Genomic DNA, 21,544 nt, shown 5'->3' on the forward strand with positions numbered 1-21,544 from the left:
GTCACCCCACCACCACTCATCGTCACTGTATTTTGTTGGTAAATTCCTCGTCAGTGTTGGTGGAGATGGGATGGGTAGCACAGCGAAGGTCGTGGGAGTGACCACATGGTACTTTGGAATTTAAGAGTTAGGCACACAGTGATGTAGGCATGGGGCAGGGTTGTCACTCTGTCAGTTTTTGTCATCAGTACTGGGCTGGCAGAGTTTGGATGAATCCCACGATTCCCTGCAGTTCTCTCTCTGCCCGGCGTCCGTGTGAGTCTCTCCACTCCTGTGCTTTCTCTCTCATCAGACTCTCCTTGTGTCCTCGGCTTTGCTCAGTGACGGCCTTAAGAGCTCATGTCTTTTTAAGTTTATTTTTTGTTGACGTATTGTTGAATTGCAGTGTGTGTTAATTGTTGCAGTACCACCAAAGTGACTCGGTTTTACGTGCAAATGTGTATATATGTGTGTGTATGTGGTCAATCACCCAGTCATGTCTGACTCTTGGCGACCCCATGGACTGTAGCATGCCAGGCTCCTCTGTCCGTAGGATTCTCCAGGCAAAACCACTGGAGTAGATTGCCATTTCCTCCTCGAGGATATATATATATATATACATATACATATATATCTATATATATAATATGCATTATTTTTCATATTGTTTTCCATCATGGTTTATTACAGGATGTTGAGTATAGAAGAACTCATGTTTTGACATCAATACTTAAAATGTTTGATTTTTTTTCACTCATCCTGCCAAACAACTGGGTTGGGAAGTCATGGCACTTCCCATGTGTTCTCGTGAGGGCTTGGAACCTGTCTCCTGACTCGAGGCATTAGTCAGGGAAGATAGACTGTCTCTTAGGGGTTGACTGCCCCAGTGTGTGTGGGGGTGTCCTTGGAGATAAGTGCATGGGCTTTGAAAACAGACACATTTGAAACCTGGTTAGGCCTATGTCTCACTGCGGGCAGGTCCCAACATCAGCTGATTTTCTGATTACTTCTCTGTAAAATGGAAGGAATGACATTCTTTTCAGAAACTTTTGGTAAGGAGTAATAATAAAGTTAATGTTCCTTTCGAGCACTCTATATTTTGGTCGCTGTGCTAGGAACTTGAGTTCATCATCTCACTGTAAACTCAGAACAGTTCTGTGAAGTAGGTACTTTATCATTCTCATTTCACAGATGAGGAAACTGAGGCTTAGAGGGATGAAATAAAATGCCCAAAGTCAGTGAAATGGTGGGACCAGGAACATGTATGACTCCAGAGCCATTTCTCCCAGCCTCTCAGCTGGGACAGAGCTTGTGGCATTCAGCGACTCTTCTTTTTTCCTTCCTTGCAACCTCTCTTTACGATCTTTATTTGGGCCATCGTGGATGGGGCTTCCCTGGTGGTTCAGACAGTAAAGGATCCACCTGAAATGCAAGCGACTGGGATTGATCCCTGGGTCGGGAAGATCCCCTGGAGAAGAATATGGCAACCCACCCTAGTATTCTTGCCTCAAGAGTCCCATGGACAGGGGAGCCTAGTGGGCTACAGTCCATGGAGTCACAAAGAGTGGGACATGACTGAGCAACCAACACTTTCACTTTGGGTGGGGATGAGAAATAAGGATTTTTTTTTTTCCCTTCTTCCTTTCTTGATGCAGTTCTTTCTGTTTGGAGTTCATCCTGTCCTGTCTCCTACATAAGAGGATCCTAGTAAAAGAACAGGGCATAATGCCAGTCATATTGCAGATATCATAAAGATTAAAAACCTGGGGTGATGGCAGCTTGGCAGTTAAGGGAGCATTTCCACATTAGGACTGGGGTTTGTGGCTCAGCTGGTAAAGGATCCGCCTGCAGTGCGGGAGACCTGGGTTCAATCCCTGGGTTGGGAAGATCCCCTGGAAGATCCCCTGGAGAAGCCAGAATACTGGCTACCCCCGCCAGTATTCTGGTCAGGAGAATTACATGGACTGTATAGTCCACGGGGTCGCAAAGAGTTGGACAAGACTGAGCGACTTTCACTTAACTTGACTTAACCTTTATTGGCCTTTTCAAGCGCTTTATGGGGTATGGAAACCCGACACCCCATGAGGCTCCTGGGTGTGTCCTCCTGACCCACCCCGCCCGTGACCAGGCATCAGAGCCTCTCATGACTGTTTTCCTTCTAACCCAAAGTGTATATATAGACCAGTTTACATGTAGCACATGATCGGTTTGAGCCAGGTCTGGTTTCTTTTTCTTTTTTTAAAGAAAACATTTATTTATTTGGCTGCTCTAGGTCTTTGCTGTGTGGCATGTGGGATCTTTAGTTGTGGCATGTGGGACCTAGTTCCCTAACCAGGGATCCAACCTGGCCCCTTGCACACTGGGAGTGCAGAGTCTTAGCTACTGGACCACCGGGGGAGTCCCTCAGGTTTGGTTTCTAATTCTGACTCACACCCTTCCTTGCTGTGTGCCTTGAATCTCCATTTTGTCATCTCTAAAATGGGGATACAGGGCACCAGGTTTGAGCTCCTGGTGCTCTTTGACAACCTAGAGGGCTGGGGTGGGGTGGGAGGTGAGAGGGAGGTTCAGGAGGGCAGGGACATGTGTATACCTATGGGTGATTCACGCTGATGTATGGCAGAAACCAAAACAATGTTGTAAAGCAATTATCCTCCAATTAAAAATAAATTGTTTAAAAAATAAAATGGGGATAAAGTCACTGTCATGAGGTTTCAATGTGAATTAGTACATCTCAAGTCCTTAGAATTGTCCCTGGTCCCCGGCAGGCCTTCAATAAGTGTCAGCCAGTTGACCTTTCTGAGTGCCTAACCACTGGTTAGGCCAGGTTAGTGCCTAACCTGGTCAGGCCAGGTTAGCTCCCCATGGGCAGACCAATATTGGACATTAAAAGCATTCCATGTATCATACATTTAAATATCTTGGAGATCTTTAAGAAAATAAAACCATGAATCCAGAACTCTTAAGAGTTGGAGATCAGCTGAGAGTGTTTTCTCCTTTGTGGACCAGTGATGAGGCCACTCATCTTCAACTTCATAAGTGAGATGTGGACCCTTTCTTATTTCCAGCAGGAATATCACACGGCACACCATGTGCACTCTCATGGTGCAGAGCGAGCCTTTCCTGCACATCTCAGATGTGTGCTCCCTCCCTTGTGGTTTCCTGGAAACAGAAGGGCTCAATCCAGGTGGTTCCATGGAGCCCCTGGAATCTTTCACCAAGTCCATTCTGCATCTGAGGACAGAGACTCTTTTCTTGGGCTCCAGAATCACTGTGGATGGTGACTGCAGCCGTGAAATTAGAAGATGCTTGCTGCTTGGAAGGAAAGCTATGACAAACCTAGACAACATTTTAAAAAACAGAGACATCACTTTGCCGACACAGGTCCGTCTAGTCAAAACTATGGTTTTTCCAGTAGTCATGTATGGATGTGAGAGGTGGACCATAAAGAAGCCTGAGCACTGAAAAACTGATGCTTTCAAATTGTGGGGCTGGAGAAGACTCTTGAGAGTCTCTTGGACTGCAAGGAGATCAAACCAATCAATCCTACAGGAAATCAACCCTGAATATTCATTGGAAGGACTGATGCTAAAGCTGGAGCTCCAATACTTTGGCCACGTGATGTGAGGAACTGACTCATTGGAAAAGACCTTGATGCTGGGAAAGACTGAAGGCAAAAGGAGAAAGGGGTGGCAGAAGATGTGATGGTTAGATGGCATCACTGACTCCATGGACATGGCCTTGAGCGAACTCTAGGAGACAGTGGAGGGAAGGGAAACCTGGTGTGCTGCAGTCCATGGGGTTGCAAAGAGTCGGACATGACTGAGTAACTAAACAATTAACAACAATCCAAGTGGTTCCACGGAGCCCCAGGAATCTTTCTCCAAGATTTCTCCATCTGTGTCAGAGGAGGGAGACTCGAACGTGGCTCAGAAGTTCTCCAGGCTTTGTGGGAAGGACCCAGTCATCTGTTCTTTCACATCTTTGGACAGAATTTACTGAGTGGGTCCTATGTTCACAGTGCTCTTCTGAGCAGTGGGCACACAGCAGTGGATGAAACAGACAAGAATCTCTGACCTCATCAGTCTCATTCTTGGCAGGTTTTCTCAGTCTTGGCGCTGTCGTCATTTGGGGCCAGATGATGTCTTGTTATGGGAGATGGTCCCGTGCCTTGTAGGTGCTTAGCATCATCCTTGGTCTCTACCTACCAGAGGCCAGAAGCACCCTGTCCCACGGTTGTGACAACCAGACTCTCTGCAGACTGTGCCACATGGCCCCGGGGGGCCAGCCACCCACGGCTGGGGGTCATTCCTCCGTGGGGAGGGGGAGGATGGTCTGTAAAACAGCATCATAGAGAACCACTGACTAGGAGGCGGGTACCTGGGAGTAGGGTTGGCTCTTCTACAGAAGGTGCCAAGCAAGCCCCGTGAGATGACATCTGAGCCAAGACGTAGAGAGGTGAGGGAGCGCGCCCTGTGGACATCCAGGGCAGGAGAGGTTGAGCAGAGGGACCAGCGAGCGCAGGAGAATGTGTAGGATGTGGAGTGAGCAGGAGGGAAGGTCGCCAGGGGATGAGGCCAGACGGGTCACGGTGGTGGGAGCTGGGGGCCGAAGGCCGCAGCAGGCTCGTCCTCAGAGCGAGGTGGGAGGTGGGGCTTTAAGCAGAAGAGCAGGGTGACCTGACTTCTTTTTATGAAGGATGCCCTGGCCATGTGGGGCAAGGGCGGGCATAGGGAGGATATTGAGGAGGTGGCTGTAATGATGGTGGTCCAGACCAGGGTGGTGGAGGTGGAGACGGGGAGACTCTGGTTGTTGGCTGTGTTCTAAGAGCAAAGCTGGGAGGATTTACTGAGGGATCAGAGGTGGGGTATGAGGGGAGGAGAGGCATCAGGGCTGACTCTGGGGCATTTGGAGAGAGCAGTGGGGAGAAAACCTATCAGAACCACCCCCAGGTAGCTGTTGGACACGCCGGTCCTTGCCCCCAGCCTCGGGTGGCGTGGTGAAGCCCCCCGTAACAGTGGTTCCTCTTCAGTTTTCTCATCGCTTCTTGGCCTGAATCGCTCCACTACCTGCATCACGATCACTTTGGGGTGCTTTTAAAATGCAGATTCCTGCCCCCCCCCAAATACACTGAATTAGAATTACTGGGGGTGGAGCCTGGGAAACTGCATTTCAGTATAAGCTCCAGATGATTTGGACGCGGCTAGTTTTGAGAGCTGCAGCCCCGGGGCGTGCCCCGGGAATAGGTTTTTAGCTTCCTGTAGCAGAGCCGTCCTTGCCTGGCTGTCTCCAAACCTTGGTCCCTGTATTTATCCTCCCTTACCTCCTGCCAGACCTCCCAAGGCTCCTCTCTATGAAATAGGTCTGTCCTGTACCATTCGTGTTTATCCTTCAGCTCCTTAGTTTTGCCCCTCTTAGTTTTGCTGTCCTTTCTGACGAGGTCTTCAGGTTTTCATCTGTTGTTCGGGTGGAAGGCTGAGAAACCTGATGATAGGCAGAGCTATCATCTTAGAATGGTAGAATTTCACACCTGCAAGGGACCTGTGAGGGCACTGTGATCATCTATTTCACCTTTTTTCCTGGGTGAGGAAACTAAGGCTCAGAAGGAGAAGTGAGTTTGTGCCGTTCGACCCGACAGGTAACGCTGCTAGTAGCCCTCGCCTAGAAAACGTAAGATCCGACCGCACGTTGCCTCAGAGGATTCCCCCTTGCAGCCCCTAGAAGGTTTTTCCTCCCCTCACAAGGCTGTCCTGCCACACCTCAATCGCTGTTTTTGTTTTTAACTTAAGGAAACCGTTTTTGAGTGGAGTGTCTGCACTTTTCTAACGCCTCCACGTTACAGTCCCTGACCCCTCTGAGCTGTGGAAAATCAGGACATCAGGGACATTTTTAGGGAAATCAGGGACAAGAACGTGCTGGTTCCAGCAGGGGAAGCTTCACAAAGCTAGACGTGAGCTGTAGAGACTGGCAGCCCAACTGCTGTGTGGAGAGCCTGCTTTTTCTACTCTTGAAGCTTGATAAATTCCGTGCTACGTGGACTTTGGCCCCATCCCCCTGACTCACCAGATTACAAATGGATACTTTAATAACTTTGTGATAATAAGGGTCATTTACATTGTGGTGCAACTGCTTCTGCTGAGGGATTTCATGTTGGGGTCATTTTATTATCATGGAAGCACATTTGCTTTATAAAAGGGATGTCCTTCGTAACAATTGTGAAGCTTCCTTTACCCTTCATGCGTGTGCTTGCTAAATCATTTCAATTGTGTCCGACCCTATGGACTGGAGCCTGCCAGGCTCCTCTGTCCATGTCCAGGCAGGAACACTGGAGTGGGTTGCCATGCCCTCCTCCAGGGGAATCTTCCAGATCCAGGGATTGAACCTGCGTCTATTAGGTCTCCTGCATTGGCAGGCGGGTTCTTTACTGCTAGCGCCACCTGGGAAGCCCTCCTTTACCCTCAGAACATCCTTCATCCTAAATGGCTCTCCCTGAGTAGGCTGTGTCTTAATTTTAACTCTAAGAAATCAGATATTGAGGAATGGGTGAAATAAAGGAAAAGTAGGCCATCATCGTCATCACTGTCATCATCACCACCACCATTAGCATCACATCATCACTTTCGTCATCATTGTCATGTTGTCACCGTTATCACAGTCATTTCCATTGTCATCCCCATTACCGTTGTTATCATTATCAGCATTTTCATCAGCATCATCAGTAGTCATCCTTTGTTGGTAACTTGTCCTTCATGTGGGCTATCTCAGATGATCACCCTAACCATTCTATGTCGGGATGGTACTATTTTTCTCATTTTGTGGACGATAAGGAGTTTGGAAAAGTCAGCTCCCTTGTCCAAAGCTGTCGAGGTCTCTCTGGAAAATGGCCATTTCAGGCACCGCATTCCCTGACACCTACTCCTACCTGATCTGTGTGGAACACACGTCCCAAGCCAGCTAGGCTTGGAGCCACCTGTCTCAGAGGTACACCTTCCAGAGGCACGTGGAGCGGCCAGAAGTGCCACGTGGTTTAGACTTAACCAGTAAATAATCCACTAACCTCGACTGATCTAGCTGGGCTGACCACCTCTCTGTCAAAACAGGACTTCATCTCTACTTGGAATGTGTGTGTGCGTTAGTCAGTTGGTCATGTCTGACTCTCTGTGACCCCATGGACTGTAGCCCACCAGGCTCTTCTGTGTATATGATTCTCCAGGCAAGAATACTGAAGTGGGTTGCCATTTCCTTTTCCAGGGGATCTTCTCGACCCAGAGATCGAACCCAGGTCTCCTGCATTGCAGGCAGATTCTTCACCATCTGAGCCACCAGGGAATAGGAAGTAATAACCTCTTCTTAAGCTGGAATTACCACCCAGAGAAATCTGGTGCCGAGGTGCCCGATTTCCCCTCATTTTTATCATAGCATCGAGAGCTGGCATTATATGAAGTTTGCAGCAAATGGATCCCCAGTGTTTGCACTTTGAAGTGAGGCCATCTGCTCATTTGGGCTGGGGCTCCTGGGGATGGGGACTTCGCAGCTTTTTCTTCTATTGATGGAGTCCTGTCAAGATGGACTTCATGTTCCTTCTTCCTTTTTTCCTTTGTTCCCTCCCTGCTTGTCTTTCTGTTGAGTCCAAAGCCTATATCCACCAAGAAAATAGTTTTAAAAATCAAAGCAAATAGCCTCTACCCACCCACCAAGAGAAGAAATAAAAAAAAAAAGAAGAAATTTTCGCTTGTCAGTATTTCAAGCTGGTTAACCGGGTACTGATAATTTCCCAAATCAATCCAAAATGATGCACACTCTGGCCCCTTTCTCCCACACATCCGCATGACAGTTTGGGTTAACGGGAACTATGAGAAGGGTCAGCATCAGTTTTAGGTTGGTTTTGGAGACACTGCACACAAGCTGACTCATTTATCTCTTTGGTCCTTCTTGCTTCTCCGTTACGGGGAGCTTCCATCAGAACCCATTTCTCAAAGGCGCACCTTCTGGGCTGATGTGTCAGGAGCTGCCCTGTTGGTAAAGGCAGGGAGGTGTAGAGGCAGGTGTCCTGGGGAATGAGGCGCTGCAGTGTCTGGGTGCTGGAGAGCTAAATAAACACAGGAAAGGGATGTGTCAGACCTGTCATCCATTGGATGCTGGACTTCCCAGGTGGCGTTATGGTAAAGAGTCTGCCTGCCAGTGCAGGAGATGTGGGAAATCAGGAGATGTGTGAGATGTGGGTTGGATCCCTGGGTTGAGAAGATCCTGTGGAGGATGGCATGGCAACCCACTCCAATAATCTTGCCTGAAGAATCCCATGAACAGAAGAGCCTGGTGGGCTACAGTTCATGGGATTGCCAAGAGTTGGACACACCTTATTGACTAAACAACAGCAACCCCTTGGTAACTAAATCAGCAGTTTCCTTCATATTGGGGGTGTTAGGGAGGCATGGACCTGTCCTGGGGGTGGGCTCACCCCAGCATCATGATGTCAAAATAGTGCAGGGCTTCATCTGCTAGTATTTAGTGGGAACAGTGGTGCCTTATGTGTTTCTATATAATTAGCATTCATATGGTCTTTCTGCATCCTCACTCCCAGTGTATCATCCGATGTCCAGTCCCTTGCAACATGGAATGTGTCCCATAAGTGGTTTTAATGACTTCTATTACTACAGGTTTGCCAACCCCAGGGCCAGGCGTGGTCTGGAATTCACTGTTGTTGAGATTTTAGAAGGCTCTTAGGTGCCTGGGCTGCACTTGACATCACACCTCCCTGGTGCCAGGGGCAGCGCTCCATAAACAAACACGGGAGTTTCTGCAAATCAGCCAATATCCACCCTAGGCAGGATAAACAAATATCATTAGGCTGATGAATGCCTATTCTTTAGGTCATAAACAGGCCAGCGGGATATTGGAGAGTTCTTTTGGTTCAACCTAATATAAAGAGTCTCGTGTTAAGTCAGGGGGGCTTACCAGCAGAAGAATCTAAGATTCAAGAAGAAAGTTTCCATTTGCAAAGAGGTTTTCAGTTTTGGAAATTCTGATGGATATCCTGGGTTTCTACGTACTTGCCCTCATTTGTCAGAAGGCACACTGGCCTCTGTTCTTTTGAGTAACCGAATTTTACTTATTGGGTGTGTGTGTGTGTGTGTGTGTGTGTAACTGTAAGTATAAATCTGAGTGTGGAAGAGAGGGAGGATGGGAGACAGATCTGTTTCAGCTCCCTCATCCTTCCTGCTTCTCAAGAAGGGCTTTGGACCCCAAACCCCACCAGGAAAACCCCATCCGTGGTCTGACATTTAGAAGTTTATTTATTGACTGGAATGAAAGAATTGTCAATTTCAAAACGTGAAAAGCCAGTGGGAGATCAGGTGCTTTCTGCAAACATTCTTGCACAGTGACTCATGCTATGAAAAAAGAAAAGAGGAAAAGAAAAGCTGCCTTGTTGTTTTATTAATTTAGTTCTGACAGCTGTTAGTTCTGAGGCCTTCAAGGTGCTCAGCAGATATTAAACGAATCCTAGGGAACCCCACTGTGAAGTACCAGTAATGAACCATATAAGAAATGGAAGTTAAATGAAGATAAAAACTCCACAGGGCCAGGCTGTGTACACCCCCTACACCCCAGAGATCCTTGTGCATGGAGGCTGTATGTCCCTAATTCTCCAGTGAGGTCAAAATGGAACCTGGCCTCTTCTCCCCAACCCACGCGTCCATGAGGGTCTCTCAGCTCAGGGGGCAGTGGGGACAGCTGCCCGGGTGCTCATACTGAGACCCTGGAGTCGTCCTTTCCTCTCCTCCCCTACTCCCACACCCCTAGGAAATCCACTCCCTGAACACATTCCCCTCCATCCCCCTGTTCTGTCCACTCCTCAGCATCTTGGATTCCTGGATCCCCTGAAGCCTCCTCCTGCTTCCTTCCTGTCCACTCCAGCACCCCTTTAAATCAAAAGCAGTCTTTGCAAGCACACCTGACCTTGCTCAAACACCTGCTGCTGTCCGAGGATGGTCGAGGTTCTTAGCAGACCCTTTAGGACCCCGGCTTGCTGGTCCTGCCTGATTCTCCAGCTCTTTCCATTGCCACACTCCAGCGACACCAGTTTGGTTTAGAAAGGACCACCCCAGGGTCTTCACTGAGGCTGCCCCCTCTGCCAGGGTTGCTCCCAGTCCCACTTCTTCTGCCAACTCCCGCCATTCTTCGGATGCCTTATATATTTGTGGACATATAATATACGCATTAATATACAGTATTTGTCTTTCTCTCACTTACTTCCCTCTGTATAATAGGCTCCAGTGTCCTCCACCTCATTAGAACAGACTCAAATACGTTCCTTTTTATGGCTGAGTGATATTCCATTGGGCATATGTACCACAACCTCCTTATCCATCCATCTGCCGATGGACAACTGGACACCTGGACACCCCAGGGGCGATCTTGTAGCTCCCAGGACTTCCTCTTTACATGGATCTTCTCATGCCCCAACTACCCAATTACTTCTGTGATTCCCCCCTTAACTTCTCCCAGAAAAGACTCTAAGCCCTGAGAGGGCAAGCAGCCCCCCTCCCCTCCCTAGCCATCTCCCCAGGTCTGTGCAATGATGGTGCGGGGGTGGGGGCACCCCAGCCACCGATGGGGTGGGCGAGGGTTGCGCCTGGAGGGGTGGGGAGTGCAGTCTTGCTCTTCTGGGTGCGACACTGGCTGGTTGGATCCACCCTGATCTGGGAGCAGCTGCAGGACTCATCGGTGAGGCAGCTTGTGGGAAACCATCCCCAGCCATGTGGGTCTCAGCCTCGCCCAGCACCTCTTCCTTGTGGGATAAGTGCCCACAGAGCCTGTGGATCTTCTCAAGGGCTGGGGGGAGTGGCTCCCTCCCCTGCACCCCCTCCCCTTCCATGGGGGGGCAGGCTTTTCACTTCATCACCTGTGTGACTTAGATGGCACCTGTGCCAGCTGCCAGCAAGGCGGGCATTAGAGCAAGGCCAGGGCTGCTCGGCGGGGCTGCCTCCTCCAGCTGGTCCTGCTTCGGAGCTCATCACCCTCCCTGGGAGGCGCTGAGCCTCCACACATCCGCCTTCTGTGGGCTTGGAGCTCCCCGCGATGCCCTCTTTGGGGAGCGGATGGAAACCTCACCTTTTGTGGTGTCCAGGGCCACCCTGACACCTCCAGACCCCATTGCCTGCCTGGGGACCGGGGACTTCTGCGTCCAGGTTTAGTTAAAGGCAAACTGGTGGGATTCCAGCCAAAGGCAACCCAGAGGCAGGAATCTGTTCAGCAGATGGCCTTACATCTATGTCAGAACCCGCCTTAATGGTCCCTTCCTCCAGGGTGAGCCTGGAGCCTCCCCTTGGAGGCGGGCTCATCCCTGCCCCTCTCTGTCTCACCGGGTGGGGGCGAAGGGGTGGTGAGGGCAGGCCAGGGCCCTCCCCAAACAGGCCAAACCGGGGGCCTTTCCTTTATCTCGACTTCTCCCTGGAGGAAGTCTGCAGGCTTGAAGATTCAAGGAACGTCGGCTGGGCAGGGTTGTCTGTCTTCCCCGGGGGAGTGCCGGCACCCAAGCTGAGGACCCCTGGACACTGTGCTTGACTGGATCTAGAGGAAGAGGGGGCTTCCCTGGTGGCTCAGTTGGTAAAGAATCTGGCGGCAATGCGAGAGACCTGGGTTTGATCCCTGGGTTGGGAAGATCCCCTGGAGAAGGAAATGGCATCCCCACTCCAGCATTCTGGACTATAACCAAGTACCAGGTATTTAGTGCTACCTCTTTGGGCTTTCCTGGTGGCTTAGACGGTGAAGAGTCTGCTTGCGGTATGGGAGACCAGGGTTCGATCCCTGGGTCAGGAAGATCCCCTGGAGAAGGAAATGGCAACCCACTCCAGTATTCTTGCCTGGAAAATCCCATGGATGGAGGAGCCTGACAGGCTACAGTCCATGGGGTTGCAAAGAGCAGGACATGACTGAGTGACTTCACTTTCAGAGGAAGAGAGGGAAGGAAGGGCTGGACTCATATTTGCATTTTTTTTTCCTGACAAAAAAAAAAATAGTAGCTAAAGCATGAGTCCACTTAAAAATATTGCCAATTCAGATTGAGCACTTTTCATGTGCCAGAGACCATGCCATGATTTCCATGGTCTAGACCCAGGCCTTACCCCAAGCAGGTGGCACTCAACAGGGAGAATGAACCACTTGCATGATCAAATACACTGAACACACACACATAGTGATACCTCTTATGTGCCGACAGGGACTGCACTGGGGGTAGAAAGAGCAGCATCTCTGGGTCACAAATGGGGCATGGTTCTTGGGGGAGACAGTTTCCCACAGAATCATGCAAGTAATGAATGTGAATTAGTAATCATGAGCTTTAGGAGGTGCCATGCTGTACACGATGCTGCAAGGGTATATCAAAGGATATATCTTACCTGCTGTGGCACATCACAGAAGGCTTCCTGGAGGAGGTGATGTTTAGAGTTTGGCCAAAATGGTGTATAGGAGTTCAAGAGCAGAATCAAACTGGAGCACTTTCCGAGCGGGGGTGATACCAGGTGGAGCTGGAGCTCAGAGAATGAGAGGGTCAAGAGAGGAGGAAGAGGATGAACAGGGGAGCTGGGGACAGACCCTGGGCAAGGCCTTATTGCCCCAAGTAGGGCACGTGGACTTGACCCAGAAAAGGGAGAAGCACCCAGAGGTGGGAGCTATGTGAGCTTTAGGAAAGGGAGCGAGGATGCTCTGATATAGACAAATAAGTGCAGTTGAAAGCAAAACCGAACCACTCATGTGGGGTTTGTGCATGAGGCAGGGATTATATTTAAGCAGCAGTTGTTGAGAACAGAAGGTGGCTTCTAATTGCAGTTGTTCAGCATTGAATCCACATTCAAACTTGCAATTATTTCACCGTTAAAAGAGCTGACGGTTCCCTCTTCTGCAGGGAGGCAGTCCCAAGGGAGCTCTAATCCCAGGGACTTGGCTTTCTCCTGGCCCCCTGAGCCCCAGACCACACTCCCACAAAGCTGTTCTTGTTGGCTGGCCACACAGACAGGTTCACGTGGCCCATGAGGTAGAGGCGGGCTGAGGAAGGGAAAGGACCATCTTAGCAAGGACTCCGGTTGCATTCAGAGCAGCCAAGTGAAAGGGGGTGATGACACAGCTTGGAATTGAAATCAGTGTCTCATCTTCTGCAGGACTTTAGATGGAGCCCACAGAAAGCACCACCGTTACCATGCATCAAGGTTTTGATGTGATATTAGGGTCCCCACCCCCTTAAAGATGAGAAAATGCAGACAGACAGGTTATACAGCTTTCCATGGTCACATGTGGAAGAGAGAGCAGAGCTAGGGTTTGAACCCAGGAGTGTCAGGGCCTGAAGCACATCATCTTAACTTCAGTGTCCCTGATGGGGCTTGGAGCTTCCTAGGAGAGGCAGCTGCCATTTAAGCCCCGAGTGCCTACCGAGTGTTGCAAAGAAAAGAAGAGTGAGAGCTATAGTCAGACAGACTCTGTCCCTCATCAGCTTAGTGCAAATGCAGCCAAGCAAACCCTGGGCAACTTGCTTACCTTCTCTGAGTCTTGTTTGTGTTGTTGTTCAGTTGCTAAGTCATGTCCAGTTGCAACCCCAGGGACTGCAGCACGCCAGGCCTCCCTGTCCTTCACCATCTCCCAGAGTTTGCTCAAACTCATGTCCATTGAGTCAGTATTGCCATCCAGCCATCTCCTCCTCTGCCTCCCTCATCTCCTCTTGCCTTCAGTCTTTCTCAGCATCACAGTCTTTTCCAGTGAGTCAGTTCTTCACATCAGGTGGCCAGAGTATTGGAACTTCAGCTTCAGCATCAGTCCTTCCAACAAATATTCAGAGTTGATTTCCTTTAGGATGGACTGGTTGGATCTCCTTGCAGTCCAATGGACTCTCAAGAGTCTTCTCCAGCACCACAGTTCAAAAGCATCAATTCTTTGGTGCTCAACTCTCACATCCATTGTTCAACTCTCACATCCATACGTGACTACTGGGAAAACCATAGCTTGAGTCTCATTTATAAGATGAACCAGTTTCAGCCATAATATTGATGGTCACATTTATGGGCATATGCCAGGCTCTGTTCTCAGACCTTTACACATAGTAACTCATTTAGCCTTGCAGTGGCCCTCTGGGGAAGGTGCTATTGTTATCCTCCTTTTATCAGAGGTGGAAACCAAGGCACAGAGAGGCTAGATAACATGCCCAAGGTCACACAGCAAGGGAAAGGTCCACTTTGGCTCTTGAGCTTCCTAGGTTGTTCTAGAGCTCAAATGTTCTAGAGCTCAAATTCATGCAAAATTCTTGCAACAGCCTGCCACACACACAACAAAGGCCAGTACATAGTTCAGGGATATCCATGAATGTTATTTAACCATCCTGAGCCTCAATTTCCTCTCTGTGAAATAGTGATAACAACAGCTGTGATTTATTGGTTTTTTTTTTACTGGTGACTTCAATAAAATAAACAATACAAGTTGAGAATACACTTCTTCCTCCTAATCAGAGCTGTGTACGAAGAATAGGCAATTTCCTAAGTAGTGTGAGTTGTAGTGTTAGATTGTATTGGGCTTCTATGATTATCTCATTTAACAGCCATCTGGGAAAGTGAAGGCTTGGCGAAATAGAGAGACATGTTCCAGGTCATGTGTCTACTCGAAGTCAGCGCAGGTTGCTTGACCGACAGCCCGCACTCTTAGCCTCTGCATCACGGTGGTTCTCTGGCTGGTGCCCTCTTCCTTTGCAGGGACTTGCCTCCAGGATTGGCCCAAGACCTCTGCCTGTCCCGCCTCAGATTCCGTTGAGTCCAGTCCACCTCCCTCTAATCAGCCTGCCCCCTGCTCCATGCCCCGACTGCCCCATTTCTGCATAAATGGCCCATGATGTCGTGCGGGTTACTGACAACGTCTCTCCCAGGAACCCTGAAGAAAGCCCGGGCAGATTGGATAAAAAGCCCTTGTCAGACATCCTAATTTTAGTGTTCTCCCCTGTGATTCCATTCAGGAAGTATTTATTTAACACTTCACTTGTTTTGCCATTCTCCCTGACTTCATTTTGCAAAAGCTCCTGTAATAATAACCCACGTCTCCTTCACCAGCAACCCCGCCCCACGGCCACCCCTGCTGCTCTCGTCCTTGGGAATACTTGAGTGCTGTGTTCAGTGTCTCGAGCCAGAAATATGTCCAGGTTTCATCTTGCATCACTAATGCCCTCTTCTATCTCCACTCAGCATCTCCCAGCGTTTTTGCCGGGACTTCTGCATGTCCCGTCTGCCCTCCTCTCCTTGGATATTGTTGCCCATGTGCCAGTAGATGCTTTTCATGCCTTGAGTTTTCCTCGCAAGGGCACAGCGATGAATCATTGCTTCTCTCCCAGACTTGTTTTTAACAGTCCTTCCCAGCTTCTATTCTCAAAACTCTTCCCTCACACGGCAGCATGAGCAGGCGGACTGTCCTCTCCCGAGCGTTGGGTACCCTGGGGGGTCAGAGGCCGTCCCTGCACCACAGATGGGCAAGGAGGGGGCTGCAGTTACCCACGCCTTGCTTGCTCACTGGAGACTGAAATTCTCCAGGCGTTTCGGGGACCACAGTTCTGTTCTTACTCATGCTTCCTTCTTGAGCCAGTGAGTCAGTAACTCTATTAGGCATTCCTGATACAGACTCGATTAATTTTAACAGCTTTTGAGATGAATAGAGGAGAAAGCTTTTCTTGATTGTTCAGATATATGTAGAAATGTGGTTTTATATATTTATTTTTATTTGGAAGGAAATATGGTCAAGGCAGGAAAAGAGAGACATCTGGTTCTGTAGGAATTTTTTTGTTGCTGTTCTTATTAAGAAAAAAAGAGGTAAAATTTACATAACATATGATGAATCATTTTCAAAGTGAACAACTCAGTGGCATTTAGTACAGTATTGTGCAACTACCATGTCCAGCTGGTTCCAAAACATAATTGTCTCCCATATCAGAACCTTATGTCCACCAGGCAGTTACTTCCTGACCCCTTCTTCTCCCAGCTCTTCAGAATCCCTAGTCCACTGCCTGTCTCTATAGATTTGCCCATCCTTGGCGTTTCATATCAGCGGGATCGTACGCTATATGGCCTTCGTATCTGGTTTATTTCACTTCGTATAGTATTTCTGAGGTTTACCCACGTTGTCACATGAATCAGAACCTCGTTGCTTTTCATGGCTGAGTAATAGTCCATCACATGTCTAAACCACATTTGTTTATCCATTCATTCCTTGATGGACATCTGGATTGTTTCTACCTTCTGGGTCTGTTTGGGGTTTTCAAACATTGCAGACATTGTCTGGGATCTGTGGCTGCCCTCTGCACTTGGCTGATTTCTCCTTCGTGGATATCCTACGTCTCAGCTCACTCGCCTCTCTCCAGAGAGAGCAGTAAGGGGTCTAGCAGCTGCCGTGGTCAGTGAGAGCTATAGGGTCTCACGACTGGGAATCTGGCATGGCTGCCTTCACACGTCCCGCCGCTCTGTGGGGGTGACCTTGACTCCTCAAAGGACAGCCCCTCCAGAACTACCAAACCTCTCCTCTGGGTTTAGACCCATAGTTCACAGCCTGGCAGCATGCTGTCATTTCCTGGGGAGGTTTAAGGATTCCGAAAGACAGGGGGTATGTGTCTGCGCGTGGGGGATTCACTTGGCTGTGTGGCAGAAAATCACACAACATGTGAAGCGGCTGTGCTCCAGTAACAATTAAAGAAAGAATGACTGAAACTCCCACTTTACCTCCAAGAGTCTCTCCTGAGTTATGTGGGGTCAAGTCCTGGCATTGTTTGTTGGTCTCTTGCAAGGGTTGAATGATGGCCTCCAAAATGCATGTCCGGGTCCTACCTCTCAGAGGGAGCCGGGATAGAAAGCTCTGAGAAAGTGCTGTGACATGGCCGCGGTGGTTACTTACCTGTAACAGACATGACCCAGCTGCTTTACTATAAGGCTTTGTTCAGAAGTGACTGGACAGTCCCTGGTATTTGCCAATGATCTCTCTTATAAAGGGACTTGTATCTAGAATATAAAAAGAACCCTTGCCATCTAATTACATAAAGACAAATAACCCAATTTAAAAATGGGCAAAGGATCTGAATACACAGTTCTCCAAGAAAGATACACAAATGGCCAACAAGCATATGAAAAGATGTTCAGCATTGTTAGTCATCGAGGAAATGCAAATCAAAACCACAAACGAGATCCCACTTCATGGCGACTAGGATGGCTATCACGAAAACCACAGCTAATAACAAGTGTTGCTGAGAATGCAGAGAAACCGGAACGCTCATACACCATTGCTGGGAATGTAAAATGGTGCAGCCCCTTTGGAGAACACTGTTCTTATTAAAACAATTAAACCATATGACCATTATCCTTTGCCACGAGGTTACCATATGACCCAGTAACTGTATTCCTAGGCATATACCCAAGCGAATGGAAACATACATCCGTATAAAAGCATGCACACAAATGTTTTTATAGCAGCATGACTCTTAATAGCCAGAAGCTGGAAACAACCCAAATGTCCATCAACAAATTAGCAGCTAAACAAATTGTGGTCTGTTCATACAATGAAATACTTTTCAGCCATAAAAAGAAAGTTCTGATACATGCCACAACTTGGGTCAGCCTTGAAACATTTTGCCAGTCACAAAAGGCCACGTATTGTATGATTCCTTTTTATGAAAGTCCGGATTAGGGAAATCCATAGAGGGAGAAAGTAGATCAGTGGTTACCAAGGGCAGGGGTTGTGGAAGGATATGTGTGATGTGCTCAGTCATGTCTGACTCTTTGCGACCCCATGGACTGCAGCCTGCGAGGCTCCTCTGTCCCTGGAATTCTCTAAGCAGGAATACTTGAGTGAGTAGCCATTCCCTTCTCCAAGAGATCTTCCTGACCTAGGGATCGAACCCAGGTCTCCTGCATTGCTGGCAGATTCTTTACTGTCTGAGCCACCAGGGGAGGGTAGCTACAAACCCTGGGCGTCTAACCTTGGACACAGTCCACGATGGACTGGATCCATGGGTCCTGTGAGGTGACCTAGCCCTCATTTTATTTCCAGTTTTTTAAAAAGTAGTATTACAGACATAGATTCTGAAGCTCAGAGAAGTTAAGTAACTTTTCCAGAGTCACACAGCAAGTCAGCCAGACTCCCTCCCGGAATTCTACTGGGCCCCTTTGCAGCTCTCCTTGCAATCTCCTGCCCTGGTCTGCAGAGGATCATTCATCCGAGGCCTGTTGCCCCTGTCCTCCCCAAGTTCACCCTCAGAGCCTTGGGGCCTCTGGGCCAGGGTCTCCCTGGTGTGAAACCCAGCTTTCCATCGCTGCGTATTTGATGCCTTAGACAGCAGCCTAGCATTTCAGAGGAGTCTGCATGTTACAAAAAAAGGGCAGCAGGTGTTATTTGGGCTAAATTGACCTTGAAATTGATTTCTTTATTTTATGACTTACTGAGAGGAGATTAATACTTTTTTTTTTTTTCCTGCAGTCTGAAACAATTTACATGGTAATAGAAGGCATAGTCAGTCAAATAAATTGCTGGAAGTGGTCGTGTTCCAAGGGAAAAAGAATACAGAGCTTACTCACATTGATTTCTTTGCCCCGGGGAGAAGCAGAGATTTTAACATCTGGGAATAGGGAGCTAAATTTTATCTCTCATTTTAAAAGCAGAGGCCTGAAGAGCTTAATCTGACATTTACATGGAATTTTCTAAGTTGGGGGGAACGAGGGAGCTCCAGTTCCTTGCTGAAGGTTAACCAGCGTTTACTCAGAAGGGCTCTGGTGGTTTGATTCAGGGAGGGCAGGTGGGACCCAGGTGACATTTTCAGAAGATGGGCCTTGGGAAGCCGGCTGCCCCACTCCCACCGTGGAGGAGGAGCTGGGGCCCTGAGAGGCTGGTGACACAACCTTGCACCCAGGCCCAGGTGGGTCTGCCGGGGAACCCGGTGAGTGGGGACCCTGCTTCTAGTTTCTGGCTGCCCTCTCAGGGATGGGGTTTGATCTCAGTCGGTGTGGCAACATGCATGGATGGGGCAGCATTTCTGAGTGTGCTGGGATAGATTCTGAGACTGCATCTGGGTTCAGCAGGAGAATGCAACACTCAATTAATACTGCCTGCCCTGGGAACAGGATGGGCAAGTGTAGCTTGTGTGCCACATACTTGACTTTCCTGGTTTTTTTAAAAAAAACATTTACACTGTTCCCCCCAGTACCAACATTCCTGTATTCAAGACCACATTGGCAGGGCTGTTGTCCCCCAAAGTGACCCCAAATCCCTTGACATATCCTGCAGGCTGAATTATTTTTCAGAAAGGAAAGTGAAAGTGGCTCAGTCATGTCTGACTCTTTGTGACACTATGGACTATACAGTCCATGGAATTCTCCAGGCCAGAATGCTAGAGTGGGTAGCCTTTCCCTTCTCCAGGGCATCTTCCCAACCCAGGGATCGAACCCAGGTCTCCTGCATTGCAGGCAGATTCTTTACCAGCTGAGCCACAGGGGAAGCCCAAGAATACTGGAGTGGGTAGCCTATCCCTTTTCCAGGGGATCTTCCTGACCCAGAAATTGAACGGGGGTCTCCTGCATTGCGCGGCGGATTCTTTACCAACTGAGCTATCAGGGAAGCCCAGAAAATGTCTATAAATGAATTTCTACCCAAAGGGCTCTGCTAGTTGTTGTTGCATGCAATTACCTTAAATTATTTTCTTTCCAAAATAAACTTAAAATGTTGAGATAAAATAAAAATTTTAATTGTTAATACATGTTGGAGCACGTAATTCAAACATCAGAAGAATAAAATTCTCCTATTCCATCCTGCACAGTCAACTAGTTCCTCTCTCCACAATCAGCTTTTCTGTTTTTTTAAAGTCAGTTTCTTATCCATCTTCTGGAGGTTTCAATGCATGTGATACATATGCATATATTCTTAAAGCAGGGCACGATTGTGGCATCCTTACATACCACCCTGCATTTTACTGTTTTCCCCTATCATTCTGTATTGAGCCGCCCCATCATCTTTACTGGGAATGTCTGGATCCACCATAACTTATTTACTTGTTCCCTATATAATGGAAATTTTGGTTGCTCCCGATATTTTGTAATCACAAAAAAATTGCTTCCCTGAATATCCTTGGCATTAGGTATTTCCCACACGTGCAGACATTCTATCACAGAGATTCCAAGAAGTGAAATTGCTGGTTTAAATATTATCAACTTTTAAAATGTTGCCCAGTGTGGACTTCCCTGGTGGTCCAGTGGTTAATCTTCCTGCAAATGTAGGGGACACAGGTTCGATTCCTGGTCCAGGAAGATCCCACGTGCTGCAGGGCAACTAAGCTTGTGCGCCACAACTATCGAAGACCACGTCCTCTTGAGCCCATGCTCTGCAACAAGGGAATCCACTGCAGTGAGAAGCCTGTACACCACAACTGGAGCAAGCCCATGCACAGCAATGAAGACCCAACACAGACAAAAAGAAATAAATAAACTTAAAAAAAAAAAAGGAATTCCTGTTTCTCTGCACTCTTACAACTACGATCCTTTGTCCAGCTTTTATCTTTGTCAATCTTGGTAAAACAAATAAAAATCATCTTAATTTGCATTTGCTTTATTATGTGTGAAGTTACAGGTTTCTTAATGTCAACAACAGACGTTTGCATCACTGCACCCTTTGTGAGCTTGCTGTCCATTGCCTTTGCTTGTTTTTTCCCTTGAGTTTTAATTTTTCTTTTATGTTATCCTTTGTCATCTTTCATGTTATGGTATTATTTTTCATGCAGAAAGCTGTTCAAAATTTTTTATCTTATGGGTTTGGGGTTGAAAGGAGAGAGCTCTTTACCACTTTGAGGTGACAAATACCTACATGACTGGCTTGAGTACATTATGTCCTTTAATTGGTCCACAAATTAAGGCATTGGTTTGATTTTTTGTTTTGTTTTGGAAAATGCAGTCTTCATGGGGTGGTGAAAATGTGTGTTGCCTGGGATCATGTAGGGACCATGATCTGGCCTCACAGGCTTCTCAACTCTCCCTGTTTCTCTCAGCATCCAGACTTTTCAAGGAGTATCAAACCCTCATGGTCAGTGTGATTTAGGGTGTAATGAGATTTGGTAGCAGGCATTTGAAGAGCTGATCCCACCTCCCTTTCATAACTGAGTTTCCTGCAGGTCTTACTGTCCACCGCTGGGTCCCCACCATACCCCCAACCCCTCACCCTCTGTCCATTACTCAGAAGGCTTTAACTAGCCAAGGTCTTGGCCTTCTGTTAACCTGAAGGATGGGGTGGTGGTGTGTGTACTCAGTCGTGTCCGACTCTTTGTAAGCCTATGGACTGTAGCTCACCAGGCTCCTCTGTCCATGGGATTCTCCCAGGCAAGAATACTAGAGCAGGTTGCCATTTCCTTCTCCAGGCTATCTTCCCAGCCCAGGGATCAAACCTTCATCTCTTGTGTCTCCTGCATTGGCAGGCAGATTCTTTACCACTAGCGCCACCTGGGGAGCCCAACCTGAAGGATAAACCCTTTACAGTTCATTTTTGTGCAGGGAACGTCACATTCTTTTTTTTTTTTTTTTTA

This window comes from Cervus elaphus, chromosome 10 (assembly GCF_910594005.1).
Source record: "Cervus elaphus chromosome 10, mCerEla1.1, whole genome shotgun sequence".
Classification (NCBI taxonomy): domain Eukaryota; kingdom Metazoa; phylum Chordata; class Mammalia; order Artiodactyla; family Cervidae; genus Cervus; species Cervus elaphus.